This window comes from Diuraphis noxia, unplaced genomic scaffold, assembly GCF_037042655.1.
Source record: "Diuraphis noxia isolate RWA-SAM2 unplaced genomic scaffold, SU_Dnox_SAM2 contig0004, whole genome shotgun sequence".
In the NCBI taxonomy this organism is placed as follows: domain Eukaryota; kingdom Metazoa; phylum Arthropoda; class Insecta; order Hemiptera; family Aphididae; genus Diuraphis; species Diuraphis noxia.
In genome coordinates this window covers 31422127-31434479 of record NW_028301714.1, presented here as the reverse complement: position 1 = coordinate 31434479, position 12353 = coordinate 31422127, and the positions used below count along the sequence as shown (strand labels likewise).

Below are 12353 nucleotides of genomic sequence, written 5' to 3'. Positions count from 1 at the left end.
TAAAAAACCTTATAAATATATAGTATTACGTATTCTATATATAGAATATTATTTTTGAAATATTTCTATTAAATTTTTTCCTTGGAGATTTAAGTTTTTCCGTTGACTCGGAAAGTAAATAAAAATTAATTTGTTAATTTATATTACAGGTGGCTTTATAACCTTTGTTTGAAAAAAAAAATAAGGGAATAATTAATGACTGTACCTATTGATTAAACTCTGATTTTATAACATACTTGAAACTCTGAACAAAAACAACAATTTTAAAATAAAAGTCTCAAATAATGCGTTGTATAATATCACAAGGTATTGTACCCATAAATTGTACGAATTTCAACAGAAATGTAAATCGTTACGTTTATCGTTCCACGTTGGACAAAACTCCGCGAAGGGTGTGTAATTCGAGTGTTTTCGTTTTAAAATATATCTTTATAATTATTATTCTTACGCAAATATTTTATTTATTCGAACTTTAAAATAAGTATTACTATAAAATTATTAAAATTCAAATATTTTTATAGACATCGGCTGCGTTGTATAATAATATATAGTTACCTATATAAAAATATATTTTGTAAATATACTGAAAGTCTCACATTAAAATATGATTAGTAAAATATAATTTTAAGTATATACGAACATTTTTAAATGTATGATATTTTAACATAATTATATATTATAATACCTACATTTTTTTTATAAAACGTCGGTGTTCCTATTGACTATTGTAGTATTTTTTTTTTTTTTTTTTTTTTTTTTTTTTATTGATCAAAAGGACATCGGCGACAACGGCCATTAGTCTTAAACTTTACATTATTGATTACATTTTTTTTGGTATTTTAAATATGATAATTTTAAATTAAGTCGTACAATTTATATTTTTGTAGTATTTTTATACCTTTATTTGTATTGTCATTACAAAATTTGTGTTTTCCCACTATTGTCAGCTCGATCAATAATCGATGGTTCAAACTTTTGATGAAACTCCAATAGACTTCACAAACTACTGAGTAGCGAGGAACTTCTGAATTAATACTATATCGTTGGTATCAAAAATTCATTGATTCTTTCCCACAGAAATTTCAAATAAATCTTTTAAATTTTCAATAGCATTTGAGGTGGTTTTTTTTATTTCCAAACAATTATTATCAGACTAATCTTTACATCCGTTTATCAAACTACGACATTGCGTTAAGCCCGAGCACCTATAAATGAACGTAATGCATTGAACGTATTTTTCTCAGTCAAATAAAGAGGACTCGACTCTAAAACTTTTGTCGAAATATCAATGTATTTTTTGTTTCTTAATCCTAGTGGCTACTTTACAGTTCAATTTATTTTGAATATCTGTTGAGTGATTTTTGTAAATGACAATAACAATAATAATAATTATAATAATAATCACTCGTAACTCGTTTGCACACTAATGATGATTTAAATAGAAACAAACTGAATAGGTACCTTCTAAAAAATAAATTTGCAAAAATATGATATTAATTATTTCAAATTTATTTGAGACAATAATTTAAATATTTGGTGTCTTTATTAGTAGGTAGTAGGTACTTAATAATTATTAACTAATCAATTACTATAACTATAATAGTCATAGACTTGAAAATATTTTATAGAGAATTGGTTCCAACAGTTTTGTGTTTTTTGTTAAATTTAATTTAAATTTTCAATTAATATTTATTCAACATCTTTATCTATAAAGTATGTCAATTTTATATTGATAATAATTTTAAATCTAGTATTATTTTATAATGTTAATATTAATTAATATTTTTCTGAGTACATTTTATCATACGTTTCATCATACAAAATGATAAATAATCATGCATAACAACAATAAACGAAATGCACAGTTTTCATAAAATCATTAAAACTTATTGTTTAATATATATTCTTTCGAACGTTCTTGTTTTATATTTTATAAATTTTAATTAAAAAATGTATCGTAGGTTACCTATGTGCAGATACTACAATAAAGTCCATCAATTAGAAAGTGTGACGTGTAACTACTGAGTTACCTATACTCACATATTATTTAAATAATAAATAAATATATACATATATAAATAGATTAGCATTCATCAGGATAATACGCTTTTTGTTATCAGTTTTACAGATTTGTATATTTTTTAGTTAAAATTTGTTTAATGTTTGGTTAGTTACCTGCTAGGTACTACTTAGTAGCAACCACATATTATGGATAAATACTTAGAACCTATACAGACATTAAAATGTTTAATATGAATATGTTAGGTATATTTTAAATGTACCTATATGATAGGCGTAAGACAAACGGAAAATTATTATACGGCTTATATATACATAGGTACAATATATTTGAATTCTACACAACTATAGTATTATCTTACTATAGATGCATTTGAAAGAACTGTCACGATTTTTATCAACTATAATTATGTATACCTACACGTGTTGTTAGACTCAAATATGAAGAAAAATAACATTTTAAATACAAAATCAAGAACATTACGTTTATTGTCGTTTCGTGTATATTTATATAAATGGCTTATGATGTAAGTTGTCCATTTTTTTTTTTTTATTGATCTACAGCAGACATTACAAAGGGATCGAATAATGAATTTTCTATTTTACTACCTACTCATAATAATATAATTAGATAAGTAATTACGGATGAATTCTCCCGATTTTTTCTATATTTACTTGATTTTACAATAGTGCAATCAAAACTGGATAGTGGATGTAATAATACTAATATATTATATACATACGTCATTCATTTAACACAGATTAGATTTATTATTAGTTTATTACTGTTACAATAAATGACTACACATATCTAAATATAAAAATATATATATTAAGACTCCGAGAAGCATCAGAAAATATACAATCACGTTTATAAAAAACGTTCGAGCGATCATCGATCATATTATTTTCAAAAACTTCAGTTGTGACTTACCTATCTGTGTGTTGCTATATTATATTCTTATCACTCTTGTGTACCTCATAAAGTTCATATATTATCATATACATGTATGTACAGGAATTTTCTATGGGTTGTGAGGGGCGAGGGCATATTTATTTTATAAACCCTAAGTCTAAATAAGATAATCGAAAAAGAAAATAGGTAATTATATTTACTTAAATATTTAAAATATGGATGACAATTTATACATTATTATATCATACTGTGTATCGTACTATGTATGTATAGTACATTAGTACATACTACATAAAGATGGTTCTAAAATTTTAATAATTTTTGAAATAATGAGTGTTTGATTAAAGAATCACCCTGTATACCTATTCATATTTTTATAGTTTAATAGATTGATTTAAATAAATTACTATTATATAGACTAGGCAAATAACATTATAGATAATGTATTAACTATTAATATCAATATGGTTTAATTGGCAATGATGTGTTTTTTATTAATTATTTTACAGGTATTTGACGATAACGTATGTAGAACGTACCTACATATTGTATTTTTTAAAGCCATATATTAAATCCTGCATACTATACAGGATGATTACTTTAATAATAAACACACATGATCTCAATAAAAAATTTAGATTCTTAGTGGAGCAATGAATACATTGATTTTACAATAATGTGTTCCTACTTGCTTAATATTAGTGAATAAAAATTTAATTTGAATATAACCATGAAACCGTCATACAAGCTTAATAAGTAGGTATATACAAACAGACAAACAGTAGTAACTGTTGACTATAAATATAATGTATTTTAATATTGCAACAATCGTAACACTATATTTACTGGTAACTATATAATGGACAGATGGACGGACAGACGTGACGATTATTATATTCTGTGCGTTGATCCGATATCTACTATTAAAAACACGAACAATAAATTGGTTTTTAAACTTGAAAAAATAATTTCTTCAAACATCGTTAAGTTTTCACTAATGAAGTATCTAAAACTTTAATATTTCAATTAAAATACAAATTGTTGATGAGGCTAAATCCTTTTTAAATATTACAGATATGATCACAGAACATTCTTGATTCTACTCAAATGTTGAGATTTTTAAAGTACCTATATATACGCATTGTGTATAATTTGGAGTAATATTGTCATTATTTATTTGTACATTATATACATATCATTCTTACAACGAAATATAATTTGTACTGTTATTTATTCTTTTTACTGTTTTAAATAACAACTCAATTTTTAATTTCATATTTTTAACCTTTTTTTTTAAATTGTTATTAGAGAACCAATATATAATCTATTCATAAGGGCATAATAAGAAATATATGCTACAATATTTAGTTAAACATGAATAGGGCGAGGGAAGAAACCATCCAGTGATTGCACTTCCGTTTGCTTAAATATATTTGATGTTTATATTTTTTTTATAATAATTTAAAATTTAAATAAATGAAGTGAAAAGGTTAGAGTTATTTCGTGTAAGTTATGTTAAATCATTCTTCTCATTAATTATAATAAGCTTAAAGATAAAACTCTCATTAATAAAAATCTAGTTGTTAAAATATATTCCATACTATATTTTCTGTTTTCACCACAAAAAAATAGGGCAATATAACACGAATGTAGGAAAAAAAGCCACGGGAAAAATAAGCCTCGGAAAAGAAGTCAAATTACAATAATTAAATATATAACAATTAAAATTAAAGTATTAAATTAAGTATAATTTAAAATTTTTTTACACATTATTGGTCATATTGTATACATATATATAATTATTAATACACAGTTTATATGTTATTATTTATTATTCATAGTAATAAATATATTTTAGATTCTAACCAGCAATGTATGTATTGATTATAATAAACAAAAAATTTTAATTAAAAATATACATTAATTTATTTATTTCAAGATAGCATGTAGTTCATACTGCAACATGTACATTTAAAAAGAATCACCCTGTACAAAGTATATACATTATACTTGTACATATCTAGGGTGTAAGACATAAATCAATTGATTTCAAGATAATATCCACAAAATATTATGTTATTGTTATTTTTATAATATTAACAATTTTATTTTTATATATAAATACGGACAATACAGTATAGTCAACTGTGTTAAAAATTTTAAATTTTAAATTTTACATATAACCTGTGTATTAATAATTATGGGCAATGAAAAAGCAGACCTAGAAGCGTCAAAAGCTCCCCAGACACCCCATTACTCAATATAAACACATATGAAGACAAAAAAAAACAAATCAAACAAGTCCTAGACCAAAAATGGCTCACACAATGGACTAGCCAGCATACTAAGTTACACCAAATAAAAAACAACACACAGATATGGCAAAACTCCGGACTAAATAGGAAAGAGGAAACCATATTAAATCGTCTAAGAATAGGCCACACATTCATCACACACAGGCACCTCATGGAAAAAAATGATCCCCCCATATGCGAAATGTGTGGAGTGGACTTCACAGTAAAACACATTATTACTGAATGCCAAAAATATGAAGACACGAGGAAAAAATATGACATATCTCAAAAAATCGGAGAAGCGTTAGGACCTGACACCCAATCAATCTCCAACATCCTACAGTTTATAAAAGAAATTCAGTTATACTACCTTATTTAAGCCCTTAATTCCACAATGTAGATATAGTATTGTAATTGTTAACTAATTTTAAATTACTGTAAATTTGTAAACTAATGGCCACAAAAGCCGATGTTTTATACAAGATCAATAAAAAAAAAAAATTATTATTATTATATATATATATATATATATATATGTACAATAATATAATCAATGCTTAAAATTTTTAAATAATACATTAAATTTAATTGTTTTATATATTTAATTATAATTATTTTTATATATTTGACCTAATTAAAAATATAATACCTAATTAAATACTTTAATTTTAATTGTTATATATTTTATTATTGTACCTATTTTGATATTTTTTCCGTGGATTTTTTTTCTAACTACCATATAACACATCAAAATTGTATGTATTATATATTTATATGCTTATATTTTCCAAAAAGGTCTAATATTTTTAGAAATAATGAGTGTTAAATGTTTTAATAAATAAGAATTACATTGCATAATGTATGTTTTATGAAACATAACATACGAACTGAGCCATAATCCCGATGATTTCTTCTTCCATTTTCTAAAAACAAAATGTGATAAATATATTTACATTACATAGGTATTACCACGATCATGTTGAAATGAAAATCAGTAGAAATTATAATATTTGCGCGGTAAAACTTATTGAAGCGAAATCCCGTCTCTGCGTTTCACATCAAATTCGGATGCAGTTACAAAATAAAAATGATAATGATATCGTATGCCGGAAGGCCGAAAGTGTAGGTTAAGGAAATAATAATAAAATATGTTTAAAAATATTATGTTATAGAAACACCATGTTATTATTTCGTAGTGAATAGTGATTATAAATATTATGTATTGGATGTTCCATTAACGTAAGACACTTGTTATTTCAAAAACTTGAACAACATTTACTTTACATAATTTTAAAGTTAAACATTTTTTTTTTTTAAATAATATGTTTTTTTTTTTATATATATTTTTTAATTTTATTATTGACAACCTGGAATTTTAGTTTCTTATTTAAAAGCAGAAGATTTTTTAGGATAGATTTTATTGTATATTAAAATCAAAATTTTTACGTGTAAATTAAGTGGGTATATAAAGTTTATTTGAGCGAAAGTGAGTCATAGGTCTACGCTGGTTTTGGAGTAAACAAAAAATCATTTTGTTATGATTTAAAATTGTATAAAAGAAATAAAAAAAAAACTTAAGTGTCTATAATGTATCATCTAGTATTATAGGTACATAGCATATTATAATATTATACATTCCTTTACCAACAATTTCACTGAAGCGATCTTAATTCTAAATCACGTGTTGGTGTATTTTTTTTCCAGAATAAATATGAGATTTAATTTTGATTTTCTATCGTTCCATTCGTGCTCAAATAGAATAATTACTATTAATTTGCATATTTTACAATCACGTGTGACGTCATGACCGGTGCAGTGCAACAGGCAACTATACTACTATAACCACTGATGACGAGTTTCCGTCATCGTTACCTGGATACCGGTGTAGGTCACCAGTGTGAGTCACCAGTTGCGTAATTTGGTTGTGTGTGTGTGTGTGTGGGGGGGGGGGGCGATGACATTTTACTCATGAATATATTACCTAAACATATTTTTTCTATGTATCACAATTTACAATCATTTCTCGATAAAACCATTGCACGCATATTTGATGTGACTATACAATGCAGTTATGCACACATAAATAAAATGCCACAAACATAAAATTAAAATATTTAAATGATACAACAACCACGGCATTATGAAGGATTACGGGCCACCACTTGGTGACCCCTGTTTTACAAATGAATAACTAACTTCAAAATTATGGTTATTGAAAAACAAATAATAGGTATGCTGTTACTTTAAAGTTATAAGGTTTCTAACAGACAAATTTACTATACCTAAAATATAAATTTAATATAATATATAATATAATATATTAAAAGTGATACAAGGAAAATGAGAATTGCTAAACAAAATTTTTTTATTTTATGCATTTCTAAGTCGGACAATATTATGTGAGTGAGAGACGTCCTCTTAACGTACCTACACTTGATCGAATTGTTAACCATAAAGAAAAATATTCGTCAGTTAGTAATTTTTATTATGTTTATGTTACGTCATTGTCTAAAATCAAAAATAAACTATACTGTTTAATGGGTGTTAGGTGGAGAGTAAACAAGTGCTGAGATGCAGCATAAATAGTTATTTATGTCGTTTTATTATACACTGCAGACTGCAGTAATGTTACAATTTGTATGAAATCAATCGTGCCGTTTACGAATGCCTCTTTAGACGAAATAATAGAATCCCGGAAAAAAATTGGAGGAAAAATAGTATAAGGAAAAAAATTCTGGTTTGATTTGCTGTTATACAATCTAAGATAAGGTAGATAGAAAAATAATGTGTTTTAAGTGGCAAGGTGATAATGAGTGCTTATAATTAATCTGCATTATAAGATAGAATATGAAACACCCAAGATTGTAATATATAAAATAGATGTTACGATATACCATAAGAAATCCAGTCACTATCTAATTTCACTCTTATTTCGAAATGGAAGTAGTAGATTTGAAATTACGAAAAAAAATTTGTATTGGTTTTGCTTACATAGTTAGTCATAATCTGTCAACAATTAGTATTCGCTGCAAATGTTCTCAAAGAATATCTAAAACATTTCCGAGTGTTTTAATCACTTCAAAAGGAAAATAAAAATAAACAAATTATTGTAGAATTTATATTAGCCTTCGGTTAATCACAGATCATTCGCGTGTTAACGTATTTTAACGGTAATTACGGAGAAACCTAAAGAAGACATAATATACGCGACAGTAAATTAAATTAAATTATTCTTATACTTATCATATTTTATATTATTGATAACAAATTATTATTCAGTATTATCAATAATTTTAAATTATATTTATATTTAAATAATGAATCAACGTATTTTTTATGAAATAAAAAACTAAATCAGACTTTTTTCCGTTTAATAATTTTTTTCCGACTTTCAAAACTACATTATAGTTTGTGTTCATGGGTCGTAGATCGTTTCTTTTATCCTAGCCTTGGACTTAGGAATGAAAAGTTTTTTGTCGACCATTCTTTTCGGCGGTCATAATTCGACTATAGTTTAGTAGTATAAACAGTCACATCGTTACATTGTTCACTATCATCGAAGTCTCTGCCTAATTAATGTATAGACTATAGAATTCTAGTTGGTATTAATACATTTTATGACATTTTTATGGATGATTTTAACGAATTTGTGGATTAAAAAACTTATTCTAAGTTGTGATTGTAGATTGTATAATTTTTTTTTCGACCTGTTGAAGTCGAATTTTAAACCTTCTGGTAATTCGGAAAATAAAAGAAAAAATTGCGTGGTTGTTAGAAAAAACTAGGTTTTTCAAATACCCTATTAACTATTATTTTTTGTAGTTCTCATTCTTACATCAAAACAGTTTTTTAGGTAATTTATGGGTCTCAGAAATTTGGTTTAATGCAGTTTTATGAACAATAATAAAATATAGATTTGTATTAAGTTTGAATGTATTAATTTTCGATTTTATTTATTGATTCATTTATCTTATTCCCATAAAATAATATGTATAATAATTAATAGTTATTTATCAGGACTGTAAATTTATTAAAAGAAAAAAGTTAAAAGTTAAATTAAAAATTGTTTTATTAGAATTTTTTGAAAACATGTTCATATTTTGTATAAAGATAAAATATTTTTTATAGTAAAAATTGATCTAGGATTTAAATAAAGATAAATGAAACAAAAATTGCAATTTTTAATATTTACCTATACTTTTTTAAAACAATTATATTTTTTTAAATAAAAAATTTTTTTAAGAAATAGTTGGTGGTAAAATTATGAATATGTTTATACGCCCGCTGTGTCTAACCAGTGGCGTTCTCAGGAATTTTCAATTGGGGAGGGGGTCTAAACATTTACTAGTATATAAAAATGGGGGGGGGGGGCTCTGCCCGTTGGCGCGGTCATGCCATTATACATGTTCCATAGGCGTGCTCCAATTCTACTTAATATCCGTGGTACTGGTAACTAATGAGTTATTAACCACTATATTATAAGTAGTAAAATCAATTATTCATTTTATTTTTATTTATTATATATTAATTATATTAATTTAATAACTTAATCAATAATCGTGATATTGGTGGTAAAAAAATATTAAATTTTAATACACATATGAAATAGTTAACAACTTGGTTACCAATGTTTTTCTTGATAACTTCATTAAAATTGTCTGCAATGAGACTCCATATAAATACTCACTAAAACATCACTCTCCTGCCATGAGATTCCATATGGAATCTCGGGCAATCTTTTTTAATTAATTGAATTCTCTTAGAGAATCTCATTAACTAGAGATTTTCAATGTGTAATTCAATTATACAGTGTGTCCACTATCGCATATGTTTTAAAAATCTAAAAACTAATAAAAAATCTTTAATTATGTGCCACTAGTGTATATGTAAAGTTTTGAAGTTAATAAATACAAAAAGTACTCATCATTTTTTGAAAGTTTTTCGAAAAAATTATTGGCAGTAAGTTAAAGTTCAGTAAGATCTCAAAAGAATTACATGGCAGTCAAGTTGTTAAAAAAAATACAACCAGGGGGGGGGGTTCTAAACCCATGACTACACAGTGATGGCGTCTGTGTCTAACCGATAACTGCCTTTACACTTTGTGGGTATGGTAACTTACTAATTTGTTAATGTGATATAATGTTCTATTCAATTTATGTTTTTAACATTAATTGTTTTAATTTAACTCAATAATTATAATAAAACCGAATTCATTCTAATAAATTTGAGAAAAATTTAAAATGAAGGGATTATAATTTAGTGATAGGTATTTTATACCATGCATTTCATCATAAATAATACATATAATATACAATTTATACAAAATTAATGATGTCACAAGAAGCATAATAATATGTTATGAAAAAATAAGATCAAAATTGGCAATGATTCTTTTTTTTTTTGCATTTATTAATCAATGACAGTTGATAATATTTATGAAACACCGGTGAAATATTTAATACTATGGAATTGTTGCGTCCATCCAGGTGAATGAGTCATAGAATATGATCCATCGACTATACGAATACATGAATTGTGATGTAGTTAATATTATTATATATATTTTTATATTAAATTACACGATTTATAAAAGTGTTAGTGCTGTATGAATAATTTTATGTTGATTGTTGGCGAGTAATTTCCATTTCCCAATGTATATGTACTGGTAAAATTAATATAGTCTTTACATTTGACATGTTTTAACCTTATTATTTTTAATTTTAAACGTTTTCAAAATATTATTTTTCACGTCTTCTCTCCAGTTTTTGTTACACTCAGTTTATTTTTATGATGACAAATTAATATTTTATGATAAGTATTATAACATTTTACAGCTAAACTAGTGTTGATTTCACACGAATTAGGTAGGTAAGGTCGTATATATAGTACTTGGCTGTGCAGCGACAGAATTATTGAAGTCCTTGCGATAGTGGGTGCTGCAGGTGTAGTGTGATGTTTTATTCATCGCGATTCCACCGCCGAGTACCGTGAGATTCAATCATTTTAAAATATGTTAAATTGAATACTCGAAAGTTGCAGGTTTCAAATATTATCACTACGGTATAGTTAAAATTAATATATTTTATTTTTAAAGATCTTTGATTGTTATACATATCATATTTCTGAGATTACGACATCGATGGTTTCACAATTATTGAAAACAGTATCTCAAATGTTTCTCGTGGCATATATATATATATTTTATGGACTATATAATAATATGTAAATATTTCAGTATATTATATTATATCAAAAACTAAAAGCAGATTTTACTTTATAGAACGAACGTTTTTGAATTTTGTTCTTAATAAATATTAAGATTGAATATTGTAAAGAGACACAAGTCATCAATAAAAAAAAAAATCATTATTGGGATTCTATTGTAGTTGAGTCCTTCTGAAATTACCTATAACACTATCATAGCCAGATTGCACCAAGGAAAAGAGGTATTTTGTAATATTTTATCCGTTAATATTTCAAAATGGATGTTGCAGTTATTTGTCACCATAACTATAGTCGCTCTTAAAAATGTTTAGTTAACATATACTTTATGGAACTATATATGTTACAGATGTATTACCATGACTAAACCAATAATATTTAAATGTTTAGAGTTCCGGAACATTACATTCAAACACCTTCAATGAGTTATGTAGGTATATACGAGTATTTGTGTGTACACTGTACACCGGGGGTGAATAAAATAAATAATGTTGGATAAATACCACCTAAATCAACACGGTGCATACTTGTATAGGAAATGCTGAATGACAGCTATCTAATATGAGTAGTATCTAAAAAAAATATCTAGTTGATAAAATAAGCTCAACAATAAAATCAACAAAACATCGAGGGAAAGTGGGTACCAATCTGTTGCAAAGTAGTTATCGTGTATACTTACATTTTTACAATGGGTAACTGTAATGCGGATGTGTTTAACTTAAATTCAATGATTATCTATGTATCAACTTATTTTATTTAAATATTACGGTGGATAATTTTTCATCGCAAATATTGCACTTACTTATCATATTAATTGATATTTAATTATAATAGTAGTTTACCTATATTGATATCATGTTATATTATTGTTAGGTATAAACTTTTGAGTCGATACCAGTTTA

At 25.6% G+C, this 12353-nt stretch overlaps 1 protein-coding gene across 2 annotated transcripts in view; it reads right to left on the bottom strand.

Moving 5' to 3' along the window:
• LOC107165275 (neuropeptide Y receptor type 2-like) overlaps positions 1-12353 on the bottom strand; it is a 56574-nt gene that overhangs the window by 2052 nt on the left and 42169 nt on the right. The window lies entirely within an intron of this gene.